Below are 23,507 nucleotides of genomic sequence, written 5' to 3'. Positions count from 1 at the left end.
ATATGGCACAACAGAAAACGTCACAGTTCGGTATGTTTGCCATCGGGCGTATTGAAAGACCGTTCGTTTTTTATGAAGGTAGAGGCTTGGAAGAATCGTCGTCCTCCTTTCTCTTCGAAGACGCGCCATGTGTCAGCGTCCTCCTCTTAAGGGACAATCTTGATACGGCGTGGCGAGTGAGCGCCACCCCTTTGAAGCACGAGACAGTGCAGTAGGTGAGGCATGATGGGAAAACTCCTTTGGAGGAAACACTCCTTGGGTACTTACATGGGAAGAAGGGAGAAGGCCCAGGTAATCGGCTACGATGGCCACTTCTGTGCCGTCGTAGCTCGCTTGATAGAAGACCCCCTCCTTGAGCTCTACGGATATATCCGGATCTTTCTCAAATCCGGGATCTAGGTCCCGAATATGGTCCTTCGGTTGCAGAGGAGGGCTATAGATCCCCGCAATGGCCTTCCTCCATTCCTGTTAAAGGTGATCAGGTTAAGCTCAACTAGTTGCGGCTCAGGAAGAAGATTGAGTAAGGTTCTGGATTGAAAGCTTACCCAGCTAGGGGGGTTGTACATCGAAAAGCCATCTCGAAACTTAAGGCGTGTGAATTCCTCTTTCTCTCCTTTATAAAGATCGGCCAACATGGCGGCCAGGGCGGCAAAGTTTTCCGGACCCTTGCGCCCGTAGCGGGATGTATCATCCTCTCCATTGAAGTTCCACATGGGGAGCCCTCTGGATTGGAGTGGCTGAACACCTCGCGTTATGGAAATCGTCATGACCTCAATTATGGACAGTCCGGGTTGGCCAACTACTTTTATCTTGTCCATTAACATCTTAACCTCTGCACTATCTGTCTCCTCGAGGCTTCGGGGGCGCCAGCTGTGGCGCTTCTTTAACGGAGCGTTGGAAAATTCAGGAAGGCCTCGTCGGATCGGGTCCAAAAGAACGACGTCTTCAATATAAAACCACTCCGAGGGCCACTCTTCGGATGCCTTCTTCGGAGTGTCAGATAGGTATCCTGTCCCGGCGATGCGCCATACTTCGGCGCCGCCCACCTCGAATATGGATCCCTCTTGGGAACAAGGGACGAGGCAGAAAAGCTTCCTCCACAGCTCGAAATGGGCCTCGCAGCCCAGGAACAACTCGCAGAGAGCAACGAAGCCCGCGATATGCAGAATGGAGCTTGACATGAGATTGTGCAGTTGGAGGCCATAGTACTCCAGGAGACCTCGGAGGAAGGGATGGATTGGAAATCCAACACCTCTTAAAAGAAAAGAAACGAAGCACACTCGCTCCCCTTCTGAAGGATTCGGGAAATTTTCTGCCGGGGCTTCGCCACTAAAAGAGGTTAATCCCTCCCGAACGGGGACTAGATGTAACGCCCACGATGCGGCTACATCTCCCACGTGTCGAGGCATGACTTAGAGGCATAACCGCATTGTGGTTTCATCGCAAGAAGGGTCATCTTCACACAATCCCATGTAATGAACAAGAAAGGGATAAATAGAGTTGGCTTACAATCGCCACTTCACACAATGCTCAAATAAGTTTATACATCATTCAGAGTACACACATAGTCCGATTACGGACAAATCCAAATGAAAAGAAGATAACCCCAAATGAAAAGAATGAAGATACTTGATAGAATTTAGATACATGAGAATGAATAGATCACGAGCTGACTAGAGGATACTTGAACGATGCACCTTAAGAATTCGAGAACGAGAGCTAAAAGCTGAGAATGAATAAACCCGAAATGATGGCCTTCATAGGAATAAAATGGAAAGAACTCATGAAATGCTTAGGGTGGGTATGAAAAGAATTCTCGCAATCAAAAATATTATGAGAGGATGGCAAAAAGTTAGAACCACGCATCTCTAAGAGAACGGATAAGATTTGGAGGACAAAACTCTTCTTCGGTCTTCAAGTATTGAGAATGATGATGAGAACCACCCTGCCAATTGATGAGCCACTCCGGGATAATGAAGAATAGAAATGATGAACCAACGATGAAAATGTTTTGAAAGCGATCTTGGAGAAGGAATATGACTGATGGGAATTCATTCTTACGTCAAACTTCAAAAAGAATTTGGGAATAGCTCCGGGAAAATTAGAAGAGTCAGGTAAGATCCTGGAAAAAGACTTGTGGGTTAGGGCCCACTCAAAAGAAACACCGTTGAATGATTACTTGAAAGGGGGGATTGCACCGGTTGAATTAAATGGCTTGAATGAGATAACAACCTCGAAATAAATTGAACGGATTAGGAATGAAAACACGAATCTTCTGAGATATCTTCAGTACTCCAGAACAAATGAATGGCAAGAAGTGGATGGTTAAGAGGTGCACCGGCATGAGAAAACATTTGAAACGAGGAAAGGAATACGATCAACACTGAAAGCTTGAATTGAATCCACCGGAGAAGAAAAGAGAACAAAGAATGATGCACCTATAGCTCCTGAGCATCTTCACAAGAAATCACCACGCAAAACATGAACAAAAGTCTGAATAGACTTCACATGAATAAGAGGATACTTGATTAATAATTCTGGCTCCATGAAGAAAAAGGGAGGGAGGGTGAGAAAACAAAGGGAACTTGGGTCAGATGAAACGAACACCGTTGAGAAAAAACTTGGAATTCATCTTGCGAATGTTGGAATGATCGGATGCACTTGAAGAGAAGCATGCCGGTTGGAAAACAATTGACATGACAATCTCAGTGATCAAGGAGGATTAGTATTCACAGAGAAATATGAGAACATCACTTAGAAAGGTATGGAATCAACACTTGACTTCGAAGCAACTCGAATACCACAACTCAAAAGCAAAACAAAGGATTGAATGAATGAATTCCAAAGTTAGCATTACACGACCATTAAGGTGAGAAGCCACTTAGATAAAGGTTGATGAATGAAACAACAAGGTACGATTGGAACAAATAAGTGGTAAGGATTACCAAATCACATACCAAATATCTGCGGGAAAAATAACTAGAGCTACTTGAATTCCCACCTATAAACTCCCGAAACTTTCTGGTTATGCAATCTGGTGTTGGGGATACAGGGGAAGCAATATATCTCACCCAACTAAACAATCCCTACATCCAGCTATATCCATCCGTCAACACATAACCAAGAAAACTCTGAAAATCGTGTACATCAACCTTCGAAAAGCATCCGTTATACGAGCTATAGCAATACTCCTGAACTCCCTCCCCAGTACTGGGTGGCGTCGAGGTTATCTCACCACTAACTGCATAAAAGAGATTATCGATGTCGGCGAACTCAGGTATTCCAGAACTGCAATGATAAAATTGTGATGACAACACCTCGGAGCTCAACTCCCTGGGACACTGCCACAAACCCTAAATGTCAGGAGGCACCAAGAACAATGTTCTCGTCACAAGAATATCGGAACGATCCCAAGATACCCGCGTGATCCTAAAATTGTTTTTAGTGAAATTTAAGGAGAGGAAAGACAAAACATCAACGTCAGGAGGCCTCACCAGAGCGACGAAGGGACTGTGGAGTAAAAAGTATCATACTCTCCGATAATCCTAAGACTCAAAACATTTTGTTCTAGACTCAACAACGTCAGAGATTCGATCAAGCAGGGGGCTCCTAAGTCGGGGATGGCTCTGATACCAACTTGTAACGCCCACGATGCGGCTATATCTCCCACGTGTCGAGGCACGACTTAGAGGCATAACCGCATTGTGGTTTTGTCGCAAGAAGGGTCATCTCACACAATCCCATGTAATGAAAAAGAAAGGGATAAATAGAGTTGGCTTACAATCGCCACTTCACACAATGCTCAAATAAGTTCATACATCATTTAGAGTACACACATAGTCCGACTAAGGACGAATCCAAATGAAAATAAGATAACCCCAAATGCTAGATCCCCGATCGTCCCAACTGAGCTCCACTACTGATCATCAGGAAACGAAACATAGTAACGGACAAGGTCCTTGTCGAACTCCCACTTGAGTTCGGTAGCATCACCTGCACTAGTATCATCGGCACCTGCAACTGTTTTGGTAGTATCTGTGAGCCACGCGGACTCAGCAATCTCAAAATCCGCAAGATCAAGAGTATTTAAGCTTATGGGTAGGATGAGGTAATGAGGTGGAGTTGCAGCAAGCGCTAAGCAAAATATGGTGGCTAACATACGCAGACAAGAGTATGATGAGAAGCTACACAACGGTCGTGAAGCTAGAAGTGATCAAGAAGTGATCCTGAAATACTTACGTTCAAACATAACCCAAACCGTGTTCACTTCCCGGACTTCGCCGAAAAGAGACCATCACGGCTACACACGCGGTTGATGCATTTTAATTAAGTCAAGTGTCAAGTTCTCTACAACCGGATATTAACAAATTCCCATCTGCCACATAACTGCGGGCACGAATCTCGAAAGTTTATACCCTGTAGGGGTGTCCCAACTTAGCCCATCACAAGCTCTCACGATCAACGAAGGATATTCCTTCTCCTGGAATAACCCGATCAGACTCGGAATCCCGGTTACAAGACATTTCGACAATGGTAAAACAAGACCAGCAAGACCGCCCGACTGTGCCGACAAATCCCGATAAGAGCTGCACATATCTCGTTCTCAGGGCACACCGGATGGGTCAAGCTACGAGTAAAACGAACCCTCGAGTTTCCCCGAGGTGGCCCCACAGGTTGCCCGGTTCGGACAAACACTCAGAGGAGCACTGGCCCCGGGGGGTGGGAGGGTTAAATAAAGACGACCCTCGGGTTTATAACTCTCAAGGGAAAAGTTTAGGTTGTTAGGCAAATGTTAAAACCAATGTTGGGACTTGCTGAAGGAGTTTTATTCAAAGCGAACTGTCAAGGGGGTCCCATAACACCAATCGCGTAAGGAACGCAAAATCAAGGAACATAACACCGGTAAAACGGAATAGGGCGGCAAGAGTGGAACAATACACCAAGCAAAAGGCCAAGCCTTCCACCCTTTGCCAAGTATATACATGCATTAATTAAAAATAAGAGATATTGTGATATCCCAACATATCCATGTTCCAACATGGAACAACCTGCAAGGCACCTGCAACTAGCACGCTATAAGAGGGGCTGAGCAAAAGCGGTAACATAGACAAACAACGGTTTGCTTGGAAGGTGGGTTAGAGGCTTGAGATGGCAATACAGGAGGCATGATAAACAAGTGATAGGTAGCGCGACATAGCGATAGAGCGAACAACTACCAAGCAAAGATAGAAGTGATATCGAGGATAATGGTCATCTTGCCTGCAATCCCGCTAGGAAGAAGACCGAATCCATGAAGAAGACGAACCAACGTAGTCGAATGGATCCTCACAATCGCAACATAACCGGAACTATCAAGGAGAAGCGCAACCGGAAAGAACAAAACATCATGGTAAACAACCATCACATCAACATGGCATGATGCACAATCAAGTATGATGCATGTCCGGTTTAATGAGGCATGGCATGGCAAAAATGCAGAAACAATACTACAAATTAAGTGGAGCTCAATATGCAACGAGTTGCATATTGATGAAACACCACATCTATTATTTAGTTCTCTCTCGGTTATGTACCCAACAATATTAAATGTTATTAAACATGGAAAGGGGTGAAGCATATGAAAACTACCTATCTAGGCAAGTTTAAATGAGGCCAGAACAACAAACAACAATTCCGGAAACTCCCCATGTGCATATTTTTAATTTGCTACTGTTCTGCCCCAAACCATATTTAAATATTGTTAAACAGTAAAACAAAGTGCACCAAGTTAATCTATGCATTATTCCACCCCATTTACATATAAAGTTTATTAAATTCGGAGCTACAGTTAATTAGTTATGAAATAAATCATTTAACATGGCATTTATGCAAATTAAATGAAACAACATTTTAAACATGGATAAAAGTTGCATATTATGAAACTAGATGAAATTTTAAGCATTTGACATATATAATTCATTTTAATCCAATGCATGGTTTATAAGTTATTATATGCATGAACATGGAGGGGTAATCTGTAAATATGCAGTTTTTCTCAAAATAGAGAAATTCGTCCGCTGAAAAAAAAACCAGGAGTTGAGCCGAAACTGGCTGGCCCAACAGAACATACAGAGGGCAGGGGCTCCTCGCCTTGGGCCATGGCCCAGTTCGACGGTGAGGTGAGGCCGGTAGGGGGAGGCTGGCGCGCTTGGCCTTGGCGCGGGATGTGGCCCACGTGGTCACCTCGCTCGCTCGACGAGGTAGCGGCGGGAGAAGCAGGGGCGCGGTCAACGCGCGTGGTCGGATCTGTCAGGCGCTCGTCGTCCTGCTCGTGCAGGAGAGAAGCAGGGAGGTGCGCGGTGAGGGACTTGGCAAGGAGGGTTCCGCGCGGGAACGACGGAGTCAACGAGCACCGGCAAGCGGAACTTGGCACTGGGGTCGTCCTCCTGGCTCCCCCGCTCGACGCAGGAGCAGGTGTTGATGGGAGTTGGGGCGATGGAGACGGGCGCTGGCGATGGAGAAGCTCCAGGGCGGTGGATTGGCTCGGGAACTGCCGGAATCGAGCGCGGAGGAGGCTAGGAGGCGCGGGTATGGCGGATCCAACAGCGAGACGGCAACCCAGCAAGACCCAAGGCGAGGCAGGGGTCGGCGGCCATGGGGTTTCCTGCCAGAGAAATGAGAGGGAGATGTGAGAGAGAGAGAAGCACGGGGACGAAGGGAGATACAGGGGAGGAGAGGAGCGGGACGAGGCCGGATCCTGCTCAGCTGCTGCGGGCACGGGGACGAGGAGGAGGGAGCTCATGCTCCTGCAGGGGAACACGGGGAAAAGAGAGAGGTTAGAGCAGAGGGAGAAGAAGAACCGGAGGAAGGAGGGCGCGAGGGGCCAGGCCTGTATCCGTGTACGAGGCGCGGCTGGAAGTCACGGCCAACGACGACGCAAGGCAGGCGACTCCGGGCGGCTGGTGCTCGCCGGCAACAGCGGGCTCGGTTGGCCACGGGCACAAACTCTTGCTCGATCCAACCGAGAGGAGGACGGGCCCGCACAAGGGTTGTGAAGGAAGCTTGTCGGTATTCTGAGAACAGGTGTCTCCAGAGTTACCTGCCTGCGGCCCACGGCGTGGCTCCACCAGCGGGCCCGTACGGCCCGTCTTCACCAGCAAACACCCAAAACCCTCGCAAGGGGTCAAGCCTCGCGAGGCGGACGACAAAAGGCCTCCACGGAAGCGGCCTCACCAGGCTGGCTCGCGAGGGGTGGAGAGATCAAGGCAAGGGAACCTCGTGAGGTTCCAATGACGTAAGCCATGACGACTAAGACCAGGTGGGCGCCAGCGTGCACAGTGTCCTCGTTTCCTCTTTGGTGCTAAAGAGGCAAGCGCAGGCGAGGAGTCCCGAGGCATCAGGCAAAGGTTTCCATATCGGTGCAACGAGACCATGACCAGCAGGATAGCAGGACGGAGGTCACCGTGGAGCCCAAGACGGCGTCACCACCACAGCCTTTGGCAGGCGAAGACTACTTTTGTCAGGATAAGCTGTACTAGCTATCCACTTCAAACCTGGCCGTTGTGGGAGCCCTTCCCACTCAATATTTGGGAAGAGGACTGGGGCCTCTATAAATAGGACTAGCCACCTCCATAGCAAGGGATCAAAACCTTCACCAGCTCACCAAGCACAACAACACCTCTCCTCAGGAGGCTGTTCTTCCCTTGTAATAGTTCATCCTCAGCCCGAGAGGCAATCCACCAGACCACACTGGAGTAGGTTATTACACCACAATGGTGGCCCGAACCAGTATAAATCTTGTGTCCCTCTGTTCTTTGAGTTCGTCGAGCTAGGCCGTGAGATCCTTGAGCGAGCGAGCCACCGAGGGAGAGAGAGAGATCTTCGTGCGCACCCAAGTGTTCGAACCTTGGGGGTTTTGTCGGAACCCATGATCCGACATTAGGCGCGCTAGGTAGGGGTGCGCCGGAGCTTTCTTTCCGCCAGTTGATCCACCGACACTCTGCGGCTCCAAAATCCGATGTCCGGCGAACCGAGGACCAATGCCGACCGCTGGGCAGCTTGGCCAGCCCGGGCGGCGCCGTCGGCCCAAGAAGGCCTCGACCCCGCGCCCCAGGCAGCGCGCGCACCGCCAAACGCTGCAGGGCGCGGGCGGCGTGGTCACACACCATCCGCCCTTACTCCACGGCAAGCGCGGGCAGCCGCAAGGGCTTCAAGCCACGCCACGGCCACGGCGCCGCACACCCGACAAGAACAAGCGAACATGAGGGCCGCGCTCACGATGGCCCGGGAGCTGCTGCGATGCCGGTTAATGGAGAGTGGCCGGGATGCGTTGCTGGAGCGCGTCGCCGAGCTCCTAGACGCCGCGGCCTCGGGAGCACCGCCCTTCTGCTCCCTGCTTACACCTCAGGCCGTGCGCCCCTGGGCACACCCTTGGGCTTCATCGGCACCGGCGTGACCAGCGGCACTGGACGCCCAATCGCACCCGCGCCACCTCCGATAAGCGCGGGTACGAGTGTTACCACCTACGGGCCCAGCGGGATGCCACCCTACCATCCGTAGGTTCATGCGCTAGGCCGGGCAACATGGAGCGTGGGGCACTACGGCGAGGTCTTCGAGGCGACGGCCTTGGAGGCCTAGGTCCCCCGCATGGAGGACTAGGAGTATGCGCTGGAAGACGACCCCATCTCGTTCCTTGAGCTGGGCTGGGAGGAGGAGGCACTAGAAGCTGAGACCTTTCAGGAGCATCCCGGGAGCCTCACCAACCGCGCCGGCGACAACAGTTACAGGGTACCACTAGTCTCTCAGGAGCAAGCTTATGCTAACCATGGGTTGCAGGAGGGCCAGGTCACAGCAGCGGATGGCGGCCCCAGCTCGACAGCCTCCCTTCCTCTAGGAGGAGCGCACTGGGGGCTGCAGGTGAGGGGCCGGGAGCAAGGCCCCTCCCCCGACGCATGGAGCAGGGCGTCCCCCGGAGGTAGGCTCTCTACCGGGGAGGCGCTGGAGAGCCTTCCCCCCGGCAGAGGACCCGTGGTCGCCGAGGGCGCCGCTGGTGTCCCCTTTGCCCCTTGGTGACGTCCTGGTTTCCGGACGCCCTCAATGGTGGTCGAGGGCGGCGCAAGGCGGGGCCCTCGCCTGGCGATATGAAGTAAGGCTCGCGCCTGTGAAGGTCTCCGCTCGTGGCACTCTCACATAATAATGAGTGGGGCTGTACACGCCCCGGAGTCTCAGGAGTGCCGCCCTCGGGCCTCTGGGGCTCCCTCCCACATCCTAGTGGCAGCAGTTAGCTCCGCGCTGGTGAGAAGACAAGAAGACTAGACTAGGTGCCGGACGCGGGCATTTGCTTTTAACCTCTTTTCTGTAGCCCTGCTTTCTGGCTTTGGATTTAAGTTGGAGTTGATTTTTCATTGATGAGCGCGGGGGGTGCCTTTTCTCGTTCATTCGTTTTCTTGCAATATCGTTCCTGCCTTAATTCATAGTTTGTGCCTACTGCCTCCTCCTCGCGAGCCCCTCGCGAGCGAGGGCTGGGCATAGCATGCGAGCGCTGCACGCATGCCCTACCACGACTGGCGCTTGCTTCTCGCAAGGCCCCCTCGGACGAATCGGCAGGCTCCTCGGAGGCTCCTCAGAAACTCGCGACCTCACGAGCCGGTTCGGGACCTGTTCTGGCTAAGGTAAATTACAACAGCGAACTCACCGCAGGACTCACAGGTTCATGAAGACATATATTCAACTTGGCCTAAGGATAGAGATAGTAATATGATTACATGAGGGGCTCCCCCTCCCAAAATGCTCTTACAACCTCTAGGGCCGCGCCTGAGCCTTTGCATGCAGGATAAACAGCAGGGAAACACGGAGTCAATCGGACATGTCGCTTGCTGCGTCCCCCGGGTCGCCTTCAGACGCGTCGCTGGTGTCGTTGTCGCCGTCGCTGGCATCATCAACACCGTCGCCAGCGCCGCCATCACCGTCGTCAACCACGTCGCCTTCGTCCGCCACGACCACCACCGCGTCGTCTTCGGAAGCAAAGGCCCTGACCAGCGCATCCACATTGTCCTCCACCCACCGCGCTAGGTTGCCCCGGATGGCCTCAGGAACTGGGGCAATGGCGGCGTCAAAATCAAAGTTGGGGTAGGTGTTTTGGAGATGGCTGAAGACACGGGAGAACGCGTGCCCGAGCAGGCCGCGGCTCCTCTCTTCAACAAGCTAGCGAGCTCCCTCGGAACGATTCTCCAGGCGCGTCACCACGTCGGTGAAGAACCGGAGGTGGCTGGCGTAGTCGTCTGCGTGGGGATGAGGGCCATTTTCATCGTAGATGTGGCCCAGCGCCGCGTTGGCCCTGTTCCTGAGGCCCTGGAGCATGGGGGCGTGCATGCGCTCCAGAGTTCGCCGTTGAAGCACTTCCTCCCTGTTCTACTGTGCGATGGACTCGGTGTTGGTGACCCGCTGCTAAAGAGGAAGCAGCTCAGCACGGGCAGAGGCCAGTTCGGCCTACACAGAGACCAGGGCGGCAGCGGCAGCTCTCTCACGCTGCTCCGCCTCCGCCAGCCTCGACCTCAAGACAGAACTTCGGACGTCAGCTCCAGCTACCACAAGCTCGCGAGCCTCTGCCACCCTGTTGTCGACCTCCTTCTGGATCCTCGCCTCACGCGCGTTAGCGGCGTCCTCCGCTTGGGTAACCTGGCGCTCCCTCGTCTCCAACCTCTCAAGCTCAAGGCTGCACTCCGTGGCTTCCAGCGCCAACATCTCCTCGCGCTTCCGGATCTCTTCCTCCTCGGCAGGCATCCCCTTCATCGATGCCAGGGCGGCCCTGCGCGCCTCCACCTGCTGCTCCAAAGAGGCGTTCAAGGCCAGGAGCTCCCGATTGCGCTCCTCAGCGATCGCGCGGCAACGGTCGGCCTCCCTGGCCTCTTCCAAAGCTCGGGCGCTGGCCTCTCGCGAAGTCGCTAGGGATGCCTCGGCCTCCGTGTTGGCATGGTCGCGCTGGAGGCACCCGAGGTTGATGGCTACCTTCAGTTGACGACATTCCTCCTTCAGCCGGAGACCCTCGGCTTCAAGGCGCGCGTCAATGCCCGCAAGTTCTCCGCCGAGCCGTCTCATCGCGCCCATCGCTTCCTGAAAGAGCTCGTGGCCGACGACACTCCGCTCGCGCTCAAGCTTGAATGCGCGACCAGGCCCATCTCCCATGGCAGGAGTCGCTGAAGGGGACCGGAGCGGCGTACGTCCACCTAGTAGGGTGCTGGGGGCTGGCGCTCCCCCGATCACCATCTGGGCCCCTACGGAGGCCTGGATGGGTGAAGGCCCGCTGCTCGAAGAAGAGGCCAGGATTGAAGCCATCCAGCCGCCGTCCATAACCAAAGGAGGAGCCCTTGGCACGCTTGTCGCGCCCCAGGAGAAGCCATGGAGGAGAGGCGGCGAAGGCGCAGCCCCGAGGCGCCAGGCCCGCGGATGTGCCTCTCCGGCCGGCTTCGCACCAGGGGCGGCACACCGGCTTGCGATGCTCAGGATCAGCGGAGGACTCGGGACAGGAGGAAGCTGCTTCTCGGGAGACTTCGCGGCCTTCGCAGAGGGGACCCTGAGGAGCCACTATCAAGAGGGGGAAGCAATACCCAGGAAATGACAAAGATAAGGTACTCACTCGTCCATAGCGATGTACTTCCTATGCTTCAACGGCCGAAAGGAGCCACTGCCGCAGCTTGGGGACCCTTTCCTCATGCGGAGCGCGTCGAAGTCCAAGCGAAGCCGGCCGAACCGTGGGATGCGGCAACCAGCGTGGGGCACCGCTGGTGAGGCGCCCCAGGAGACGGCCTTGGGAGTGCTGGGCTGAGGAGAGTCCTCAGGCCCCGCCTCGTGATGACCTGCTGAGGCCACGGAGGCCTCGGCCTCAGGAGCAACGGATGGCGTCGCCCCCTCAGCTATCACCTCAGAACAAGAACCACGGGCTCCTGAGGATGGCGCCTCGGGAGCCTCGTACGGCGTCGACGCGTCGGCGCTAGCACCCCCGGCCTCCAGCGGTGCTCGCCCCCTTGCATCTACTCCCGGGGTGAGTTCGGCGCTGGTGGTGGAGAGGGGGACCACAGAGACAGGGTTCTCGCGGGGCCCTTCAAGGCCATCTGGACGCAGCCCCCATTCATTGAAAGGGGGCATCTGCCCCACGAACTCCGCCTTGTTCCGGCAGTGGTACAGGAGACAGCTCTTCTCCGGCATGTCGGCTGGCGACTGCTTGCCCGTCAAGACCTCGAGCACCGTTTGTCGCGCCTCAAGGGGAAGCCCGGACTCGTGAAGCCTCATGCGGTCCTTGCTGCTGAGCAAGGCCCACATCGGTCGGGAATGGCGCTGAAGCAGAGCGACACGGCACCGGATGAACTCCTTGACCACCATGGGCGCAGTCACATCAAGATCCTTTAGCCTCTTCAGCCGGAGCCAGACGAAGGCAAGGCGCGAGTCAGTGAGCCTTTCATGGCCCCAACCGGAGTTGGGGATGGCGGGTGCCGGCGGAGGAGAGAGCAGGGGGCTGAGCACTCCAACATCGAAAACACCCATCGTGTCCGAAACCCACTCATGGATGGTGGGAGTTCGAAGTCAATCCCCGAGCTGGCCGTCGCCGCCACGGCCTGGAAGCTCAGACATCCCGAGCTTTGCCGGGGATCAGACAGGTGCAACGAGAAGAAATGGCGCAGCAGGGCCACGGAAGGAGCAATGCCCACCATGCCTTCACAGACAAAGGCGAAAACGGCGAGAAGGGAGACTGATTGGGGGTCCAGGTGCAACATATGGATCTGATAGTGGGAGAGCATGGCATTGAAGAAGGCAGAGAAGGGAGGAACCAGGCCAGCCCACAAAGCATCGATGAAGAACGGGACCTCGATGGTTGTCCTATCGACGCGAGCTCGAGATGCAGGCCAGGACACCGTCCCTCCCCACTCGTTGAAGCCGGTGGAAAGCGCAGGGCGCACCTTGTCCATGGCTTCCCGGTTGAGCACCAGCGACCGACCAATGGCAGGCTCAAAGGACAGAGGTGATTCAGCCGAGGATAGGGGCTTCTTCCCTTTCTCCGTTCGATTCGGCGCCATGGCGTCAGGAAGGACTGAGCTTAGATCAGATGGGGAGAAGAGGCTGAGCTTCGAGGAGGCGGAAGAGTTGGGGGTGTGCGCTGCCAGCAATGGGGGGATAGCTGTGTAGACCACGGTGGCCGCCTAGCCAGGAGGATATCAGGGCTGCGTGGGGAAGTGGAGACGCCCAAGTCCCATGAATCGCCACGCGTCAAATAGGCCCGCAGGCTGTTGGGGCCCGCGGCGCTTCACACTTGCCCCTTGGCTTCACCTCGAAGCCAAGTCCGAGCGCGCCTTGGGCCCGGGGGCTACTGTCGGCGTTCTGGGAACGGGGGTCCCCAGACTTGCCTGCCTACGGCCCACGGCATGGCTCCACCAGCGGGCCCGTACGACCCATCTTCACCAGCAACACACCCAAGACCCTCGCGAGGGGCCAAGCCTCGCGAGGCGGACGACACAAGGCCTCCACGGGAGCGGCCTCACCAGGCTGGCTCGCGAGGGGCGGAGAGATCAAGGCAAGGGAACCTCGCGAGGTTCCAATGACGTAAGCCATGACGACCAAGACCAGGAGGGCGCCAGGCGGGCGCCAGCACGCATAGCGTCCTCGTTTCCTCTTTGGTGCTAAAGAGGCAAGCGCAGGCGAGGAGTCCCGAGGCATCAGGCAAAGGTTTCCATATCGGTGCAACGAGACCAAGACCAGCAGGACGGAGGTCACCATGGAGCCCAAGACGGCGTCTCCACCAGAGCCTTTGACACGCGAAGACTACTTTTGTCAGGATAAGCTGTACTAGTTGTCCCCCTTCAAACTTAGCCATTGTGGGATCCCTTCCCGCTCAATATTTGGGAAGAGGACCGGGGCCTCTATAAATAGGACTAGCCACCTCCATAGCAAGGGATCGAAACCTTCACCAGCTCACCAAGCACAAGAACACCTCTCCTCAGGAGGCTGTTCTTCCCTTGTAACTGTTCATCCTCAGCCCGAGAGGCAATCCACCACACCACACTGGAGTAGGGTATTACACCACAACGGTGGCCCGAACCAGTATAAATCTTGTGTCCCTCTGTTCTTTGAGTTCATCGAGCTAGGCCATGAGATCCTTGAGCGAGCGAGCCACCGAGGGAGAGAGAGAGATCTTTGTGCGCACCCCAGTATTCAAACCTTGAGGGTTTTGCTGGAACCCGTGATTCGACAAAGCTGGTTGTGGTGGAGTGGATCGATGGGATGGATGAGACGGGGAGGTCAGGCAGAGGAGTGGCGGCTGCGGGAAATCGAGGAGAAGCTGGAGGCTGGTAGGTTGGGGATGGATCCCGAGGGCGATTTGGTGGGGAGTGCGGCGGCGGGATGGATACGTAGAAATTATGGATTGGGTCTAGGGTTAGGCTAATATATATAGCGAGTGGGTTAGGTTTCGGGTATTTGGATCATCCGATTCAAATCGGACGGTTGAGATAAAATGCTAGGGGAGTCCAAATAAGAAATCGGAGATGTTTTAGGGATGCTCCGAAACCAACGGTGATGACTGAGCGGGTTAGGTTTGAGGAAGTTTCGGACGCGTGCGAGGGGGGTCTGAGAATTGTGTAGAGAGGGTCAAACGGTTGGACGACAAAAGAACAGTTGGTCTGTGAAAGATCGATAGAGGCGATGAAGAAGCGGCACCTACGAACGACTACGAGTTTTATGGAAACATGCGGATGCAATGCATATGATGAACTGATGAATGCAAGAAACAAATAATAAATCACATGGCAACTACGAAAACATGGATGGCGTCTGGAGCGCCGGTCTTGGGGCGTCACAACTCTCCTCCACTTACAAGAGATCTCGACCTGAGATCTAAGGATGGCACCGAGGAGAAATGGAAGAGGAAGAGGAAGAGGTAAAACAAAGTTGCTTCTTAGACAAACTAGTGAAACCACGAACCTTGAGAGGTTGAACAAAGTGAAAGAAAGAATACAATGGAGATGACGAGATTGCAAACAGTCCGTTGGACAAGAGGAACAAGGAATACGACGAGAACCAAGAGCTCGAGGGAGAAGTTATGCTTTAAAACCACTCCGGGAGAAAAGAGAAGGAGAACTTGATAAGATGAAAGGAACTTGAAAAGAGAACACCGCCTCCGGTTAAATGGATAAGCAAGGAAAAGAACATGGTCTTGGAAAAACAAGATGATGGAGCGAAGAGAGCAACATCACAATGCCTCCGGAAGAAATGAAATAATTCAATGAAAAGAACGGAGAGAAAACAACATGTTCTACCTGAAATGAATTTAAGATAGCATCCTTAATAATAAGGATTGAACGGAGTTGTTGGGAAATCAACAACGAAAAGGGATAAGCTTGTTGTGGGCTTATGGAAAACAACTCAAAATTAAGGTGAAATTCTGCCACCAACGAAAACAATGATTGATTGTGAACAACGAAGAGATGAAAAACTTCTTCACCGAGATGAGAAGGAGAAGATTGGATCATTGATAAGCACCACAAGTAGCTACATTCCTTAGGGAAGGCTGTAGATGAAATATAACCCAATATAACTCGAACAAAAAGATTGATTGGTTGAAAAGATCTCTTGAACGAAGAGAAAATGATGGATTTAAATATGTCACTCTTGAAAACTTGTGAATCATGAAACACGAAGGGAAATTATCAAGAATGACACAACACCACCTCAAAAGATGAGATAGAAAGAACTACTCTTCGGATGCAAGATGAAGAATGCTTGAACTCCTCAAAACAAAACATGTGTTGAGCACCATGTTTATTTTAGAGTATAGCTTTGCGGACCATAACTTCGAGAGAAATCTTGAAGAACAATTGAAGAATGAAAGGAATCCTTGACGAACCACCATGTAGAGCCTCCATGAAGAACTCCAGTAATAAAAGGATGATAAAAATAAGGAGAAGTTGAAAACACAAAGTGAAGCCTTGCGATGACTTAGATGGAGCTTCGCGACGAGACAATGCGGAAAACTTGGAACTCCGGAAAAGAAAAGATGAAGCATCTCAAATCGAGAATGTGATATGATGAACAACTCCGGAAAGAAGAAATTAATCACTTGGATGAAACAAGAATAAGAATTATGTTATGCGTATCCTTCACCAATTTAAATTGATGATATGCAACGGATTTTGTCATACTACTTATTCTTGTAGAAAGGATTAAGAGAGATATAGCGTAAACTTGAGAAAGGTCTTCAACGATCCACCGGTAGGATTTAAACAACAACTAAATTAATATGAGAACATAGGAAGAGGAATGTTGAACAAACCACCATAAATATTAAAAAACGAACAAAGAAAAGATAGCGAAACACCGGGAAGAATTGGAAAAAGAACGAAGATACTTGAGAGAATTTAGATACATGAGAATGAATAGATAACGAGCTGACTAGAGGATACTTGAACGATGCACCGTAAGAATTCGAGAACGAGAGCTAAAAGCTGGGAATGAATAAACCCGAAATGATGGCCTTCATAGGAATAAAATGGAAAGAACTCATGAAATGCTTCGGATGGGTATGAAAAGAATTCTCGCAATCGAAAATAAATATGAGAGGATGACAACAAGTTAGAACCACGCATCTCTGAGAGAACGGATAAGATTTGGAGGACAAAACTCTTCTTCGGTCTTCAAGTATTGAGAATGATGATGAGAACCACCCTGCCAATTGATGAGCCACTCCGGAACAATGAAGAATAGAAATCATGAACCAACGATGACAATGTTTTGAAAGCGATCTTGGAGAAGGAATATGACTGATGGGAATTCATTCTTACGTCAAACTTGTCGGATTTCGGGTTCCGGCAAAACCCTGGAGGTTCGAACACTGGGGTGCGCACGAAGATCTCCCCTGCCTAATCACGCCCTCAGCCGCATCGCGATCTCAAGGCCTAGCTCAACGAACTCGCAACACAAAAGACACGAGGTTTATACTGGTTCGGGCCACCGTTGTGGTGTAATACCCTACTCCACTGTGGTGTGGTGGATTGCCTCTTGGGCTGATGATGAACAGTACAAGGGAAGAACAGCCTCCTGAGGAGAGGTGTTCTTGTGCTTGGTGAGTGTGAGGATGATGTGAACCAGTTCAGGCTCCCCCCCTCCTATGGTGGTGGCTGGTCCTATTTATAGAGGCCTGGTCCACTCCCCAAATATTGAGCAGGAAGGGAGCCAACAACGGGCAAATTCGAAGGGAGACAACTAGTACAAGTTATCCTGACTAAAGGTGGTCTTCGCCTGCCAGAGGCTCTGGTGGTGACGCCGTCTTGGGCTCCACGGTGACCTCCATCCTGCCGTCGTGCTGGTCTTGGTCTCGTTGCACCAATATGGAAACCTTTGCATGATGCCTCGGGACTCCTCGCCTACGCTTGCCCCTTTAGCACCAAAGAGGAAACGAGGACACTGCGCACGCTGGCGCCCGCCTGGCTCCAGTCGTCATGGCTTGCGTCACAGGAATCTCGCGAGGTGTCCCTTGCCTTGATCTCTCTGCCCCTCGCGAGCCAGCCTAGTGAGTCCGCCCCCGAGGAGGTCTTGTGCCATCCGCCTCGCGAGGCTCGGCCCCTCACGGGGGTCTTGAGTGTTTGTTGGTGAAGATGGGCCGTACACGGCCACTGGCGGAGCCACGCCGTGGGCCGCAGGTAGGCAAGTCTGGGGACCCCCGTTCCCAGGACGCCGACAGTAGCCCCCGGGCCCAAGGCGCACTCGAACTTGGCTTCGAGGCGAAGCCAAAGGGCAAGTGCGGAGCGCCACGGGCCCCAACAGCCTGCGGCCTTGGTGGACGCATGGCGATTGATTGGACATGGGCGTCTCCGCTTCCCCACGCTACCTCGGCAACTACCCGTCTGACAAAAGGCTGGCATGGACTATGCTTACCTTCATTGCTTTCCTTCGCCTTGCTCTAGATCCCCTTTCTCGCCCATCGCTTCCGAAATCTCCAGATCTGCTTCAATCCCCTTCCGAACTTTCGACCTATGGCGCCTCGCAAGGTCAAACCTGCTTCGCCACCGGCTTGGTACGAGCCGGCTCTGGATGCGCCCAATGTCTCGGACAAGAACCTCGCTACCACGTGCCTGCTGACGGCGGGGGATAGCAACGAGAAGGGGAAGACCGAGCTCCGGGCCGGCTCCGCCAAGCCGGAGGCCAAGGGGAGCACCTTCTACCCCTTCTTCATGAGCAGCATCATCGCGGGCCTGGTTCCCCCCTTCTCCGACTTCTTCTATGCTGTCCTCCGCCATTATAGGTTGCAAGCTCTCCATCTCGATCCCAGCTCCGTTCTTCTCTTGTCGATCTTCGCCTTCTACTGTGAGGCGTATGTCGGCGTGATGCCTTCCGTGGCTCTGCTATGCCAGTTCTTCTTCCTCCGCATCAACGACGGTCGCACCTTCGGGTGCGCAAACTTCATCGCGGCCGGCAAGGCCAACACGATCTCAGAGGCTGGGAAGAAGGCCGATGGCTTCATGGGCAAGTGGGTCATGATGGACGCGAAGTGCGTCCACTCACGCTTGAGGCTGCCGACGGAGATGCCCCAGTCTGACGAGGGGTGGTCTCGCGGGAAGCTTACTGATGACCGGGCGACGTCGGTGCTGGAGAAGATGAACGCCGACCTGAAGCCAGGCAACGCGAAGGCGGCGAAGCTGACGGGGGCCATGCTCCTGAGGGAGTTCCTGATGCTGCGGGTGGCTCCACTCCAGGCGCGTTCGCGCCTCTTGTGGACGCTTGGGGGCGAAGAAGACAAGCTTCGCCTGAGTCCAGGAGCCTTGTCCGACGAGGAGCTAGCTGTAGCTCTCCGCCTCTTGGTCGGGGACGACCAAAAGTATCCACCGAGCGCCATCGTTCCCTTGTTCCGTCGCAAGGACGGGGCGCAGGTTGCGGCCGCCATGCCCACCTTTGATGGGCGCGGGCTGGTGCCGCCGGCGCCCCTTGTGGTCCCGGAGGCGACGGCGCTGGTGGACGTGTCTTCTGGTGACTCCCGCAAGGAGGAGGAGGAGGAGGAAGACGAGGAGCGCGACTCGGAGGTGACCCCCGAGGATATGGGGGAGACCTCCCCCATGCTCAAGGCCGACATCCTCCGCACCCTACCAGACGATGACGACGAGGCCGATGCCCTCCAGAGGGGGGAGCCTCCCGTGATCCCGACGCGGGGCAGGTCGGCGCTGATCTTCCGAGATGCTGCATCCTTCTCCGACGCCGCCTGGGGCTGCTTCTGACCCATCTGCTGCCCCTCCTTCGGCTCCTGGAGCCCGCGCGCCCGTGCCCCAGGCTTTGAGGCTCTTAGGCTTCAAGCTTACGAAGCGGAAGGACTACGCTGCGGTAGACCAGTAAGTGCTCTTGTCCTACTTTGTTCTTGCTTATGCCGTTGATCCTTGATGCTACTCTGTTGTGCAATTAGGCCGATGCCCGCGGCGAAGAAGAGGAAGGAGGAAGCGGTGGTGCTGCCCGAGACCAATCCGCGTGTTGTGGCCGCGTCTCCCTCCGTGGAGAAGGGCAGCATTGGCGCTCGCGCCTCTCCGGCTCGATCATCCTCGCGAGGCCCAAGGGAGCATCCTCGGGAGGAGTCGGCCCTCATGGCCCCGCTGGCTCCAGCGGCGCCGGTGTCTAGTTCGGCTGCTGAGATCCCCAAAGCTCAGGAGCCCCCAGGCTCCCAGGCTATGGTAACGATGCCGCCTCCTCCTCCTTCTGCTGCACCGCTGGTTCCAGGTCCTTCTGCCTCCCCTAACGTCTTGGAGCGCGCTCTTTCTGAGATGACCCAGCTACGGGAAGATCTTCAGGGCGCCGACCCCCACCTGGTAGCTGGGCGCCTGGAGCTGGTCTCTGGTTGGCTTCATTCTGACGTGTCCGTTCGGGCGGCGCTGAGCCAAGCCGCGGCGACCTCCGAGAAGGAGAAGCAGGCCACCACCCGGGCAGCGGCCGCTCGCGAGGCGACGCTGAAGGATGCCGAGGCCGCCCAGGATCGCTGCCGGGTGCTGGAGGCCGAGCTGAAGACCCTGCGCAACGAGCGTGTGGAAGAAGCCCGCAGCCGCAAGGCGGAGGAGGAGAAGATGAAGGCCCGAGAGGACGCCATCAAGGGTCACGACGCCGAGCTGGAGGAGTTGGCGAAAGCACAGGCCGTGGAACGCAGCCGGCTGAAGAAGCTGGAGCAGAAGGTGGAGGCGGAGAAGGCTGATCTTGACGCCAAGGCGAAGGTCCTGGCTGAGGACCGCGAGGCCTTCAAGCTCCTCGAGGTGAGGTCTCGGACGGCCCTGCAGTCGCTCTACGAGAAGGTCTTGGAGCAGCCGCTGGCCGCCAGCAACGAGGGCCCCGCCCAGCTGCTTCCTTATCTGGTTGATGCGCTTGAGGACGTCGTGAGCGGTATCGGCCCCATGGCAGAGGGGGAAGCCCGCATTCTTTCCTCAGCCACGCTGACGCGCGTCTTCAGCTACCTCCAACTTCGCGATCCCGTCGCCCTCCTTGACGAGCTGCTGGAGCCTATGGACGACGAGCACTGCGTAGCCGCCTCCGCAGCCGTAAAGAGCCAGGTGGAGGCCCTGCTGGAGATGTTCCGCGCCTTCAACCAGTGGTGCTACTGATCCCGCCACTCCGGCAGGTGGTGCAGGTGAAGGTGACGCCACCAAGGAAGGCATCCCTTGCGGGCGACAGCGGTGTCCAAGGATGACTTTCTTGCGGCTCTTTTCCTGTTTGAACTCCTGCAACATGTACCGTGCCTCGTGGAGGCATTTAAACTTGCGTTTGGTATTGGAGAACAATATGTTTTGTAATATTTGCTTTGAACTTTTGCGATTTCCTTCCCATTTGGTTTACGTTCTACGTCGGCAGAGCCCGACCCCGCGCATACCTCAGCCGCCGTTGGGTCGTCCGGATCACCAGGACGAGACCAAGGAGTGAGGGCTACGTGGCTAGTTAAGCTCCTGAGTTGCGATGCTCAGGAGTCCCCCTTAACATGCAAACAACTTACGGGAAGGAGATGCAGGGGTAGGTCTAGCGTTATATGTCGGCAGAGCCCGGCCCCGTGCATACCTCAGCCGCCGTTGGGTCGTCCGGATCACCAGGACGAGACCAAGGAGTGAGGGACTACGTGGCTAGTTAGGCTCCTGAGTCGCGATGCTCAGGAGTCCCCCTTGACGCTCAAATGACCCTCCTACCTCTGCCCTCACCGAGGCTCGGCTCGGGAGGGGCGCGCGACGACCAGGTCTGGGGGACCTGGCTGGCTGGCATACGCTTGGGCGTGACCCGAGCGCAGCCCCCCCACCCAGCCCCCTCGCGCGACTCTCCCGAGGGGAGGTGTTGCGATGAGGCCAGACACTGAGCTCGAGGGCTCCCTGAGGTTGATACGGCCGTGAGGCCGCCCTCAGTTGTTTATCACCAGCGCGGAGCATGGCGCTTCCGCACTTGCACGGGCATAGCCACTCCTCGGTAGTGTCAACAGCCAGCGCGGAGCATGGTGCTTCCGCTAGTACCTGGGAGGGGACTCCCTACTGCGGAGAGCCCCCAGGGCATGTACAGCCCCGCCCTGACACGTGGCTTACACGACAGGGCTAGACGAGGTGTGTCTCAGAACTCGTGAGCCAGCGCGATCCTCAAGAGGCCCTACCTCAAGGCGGGTTGTGCCTGGTCTTGACTCTTGATGGTTGCGGTGGTTCTGCGAGATGGTTAGACAACCTGCGCCGAGTGAATGTCCCGAGGCTATGGCATGAGAAGGCCAAGCACCTGCTGCCACCGATGCTTCTGCATCGCTAATAGCCGTCGTCGCCCGCGCTCGTCTACCCGTTGGCTGCCCTTGCTGCTCAGCTGTTGCCTGCAGTCCCGCTCACCGCCCGTGCCCAGCGGCTCTCCTGGACGTGCTCGCTGCGCCACTCTGCGCTGCCGCACGGTCCTGCCCGCGCATGCCCCTGCCGCGGCCGCTGATACGTCTCCAACGTATCTATAATTTTTTATTGTTCCATGCTGTTATATTATCATTCTTGGATGTTTTATAATCATTTTATATCATTGTTTGGTACTAACCTATTGACATAGTGCCAAGTGCCAGTTGCTGTTTTTTGCTTGTTTTTTACATCGCAGGAAATCAAAACCAAACGGAGTCCAAACACAGCAAAACTTTTTGTGGATTTTTTATGGACCAGAAGACATCTAGTGGGCCAAAGAAGCACCTGGGGGTGCTCCGAGGGGAGCACAACCCACCAGGGCGCGCCTGGAGGCCCTGGCGCGCCCTGGTGGGTTGTGCCCACCTCGGGTGCCTCCCGAACCACCTCTTTACTCTATAAATACCCCAATATTCTAGAAACCTTAGGGGAGTCGACGAAAATCAATTCCAACCGCCGCAAGTTCCAGAACCACCAGATCCAATCTAGCACCGTCACGAAGGGGTTCATCATGTCCATTGGTGCCTCTCTGATGATGCGTGAGTAGTCTTTTGTAGACCTATGAGTCCGTAGTTAGTAGCTAGATGGCTTCCTCTCTCTCTCTTTTGATTCTCAATACAATGGTCTCTTTGAGATCCATATGATGTAACTCTTTTTGCGGTGTGTTTGTTGGGATCGGATGAACTTTGAGTTTATGATCAGATTTATCTTTTTATCCATGAAAGTTATTTGAGTCTTCTTTGATCTCTTATATGCATGATTGCTTATAGCCTCGTATTTCTTCTCCGATATTTGGGTTTTGGTTGGTGAACTTGATCTATTTATCTTGTAATGGGAAGAGGTGCTTTGTGATGGGTTCGATCTTACGGTGCTTGATCCCAGGGACAGAAGGGGAACCGACACGTATGTACCGTTGCTATTAAGGATATCAAGATAGGGTCTATTTCTACATAAATAGATCTTGTCTACATCATGTCATCGTTCTTATTGCATTACTCCATTTTTCCGTGAACTTAATACACTAGATGCATGCTGGATAGCGGTCGATGTGTGGAGTAATAGTAGGTGCTATTTACGTAGTGTTGCTTGGTTCTCCTACTGGTTCGATAACCTTGGTCTCATCACTGAGGGAAATACCTACCGTCGCTGTACTGCATCATCCCTTCCTCTTTGGGGAAATACCGATGTAGTCTAGCAGACATCAAAAGGAATTTCTGGTGCCGTTGCCGAGGAGGATCAAGTCAAGATAGTCTCTCGGCCACGTGCCAATTTCTGGCGCCGTTGCCGGGGAGACATCATCAACATCTACTAGGTTCCTAATCACAAATCTCATCTCCTCGCAATTTACATTATTTGCCATTTGCCTCTCGTTTTCCTCTCCCCCACTTCACAAAATTTTGCCGTTTTATTCGCCCTCTTTTTCGTTCACCATTTTCTTGCCGGATCTGTTTTTGGGTGCAATCTTGTTGCGTAGTCACAATGACTCAAGAGAACACCAAGTTGTGTGATTTCTCAAATACCAACAACAATGATTTTATTGGCACTCTGATTGCTCCCGCCACTAGTGCGGAATCTTGTGATATTAATACTGCTTTGTTGAATCTTGTTATGAAAGATCAATTT

Source organism: Aegilops tauschii, chromosome 7 (assembly GCF_002575655.3).
Source record: "Aegilops tauschii subsp. strangulata cultivar AL8/78 chromosome 7, Aet v6.0, whole genome shotgun sequence".
NCBI classification, from domain to species: domain Eukaryota; kingdom Viridiplantae; phylum Streptophyta; class Magnoliopsida; order Poales; family Poaceae; genus Aegilops; species Aegilops tauschii.
The sequence above is the reverse complement of the archived record's forward strand: the minus strand, read 5'-3'. Positions refer to the sequence as shown.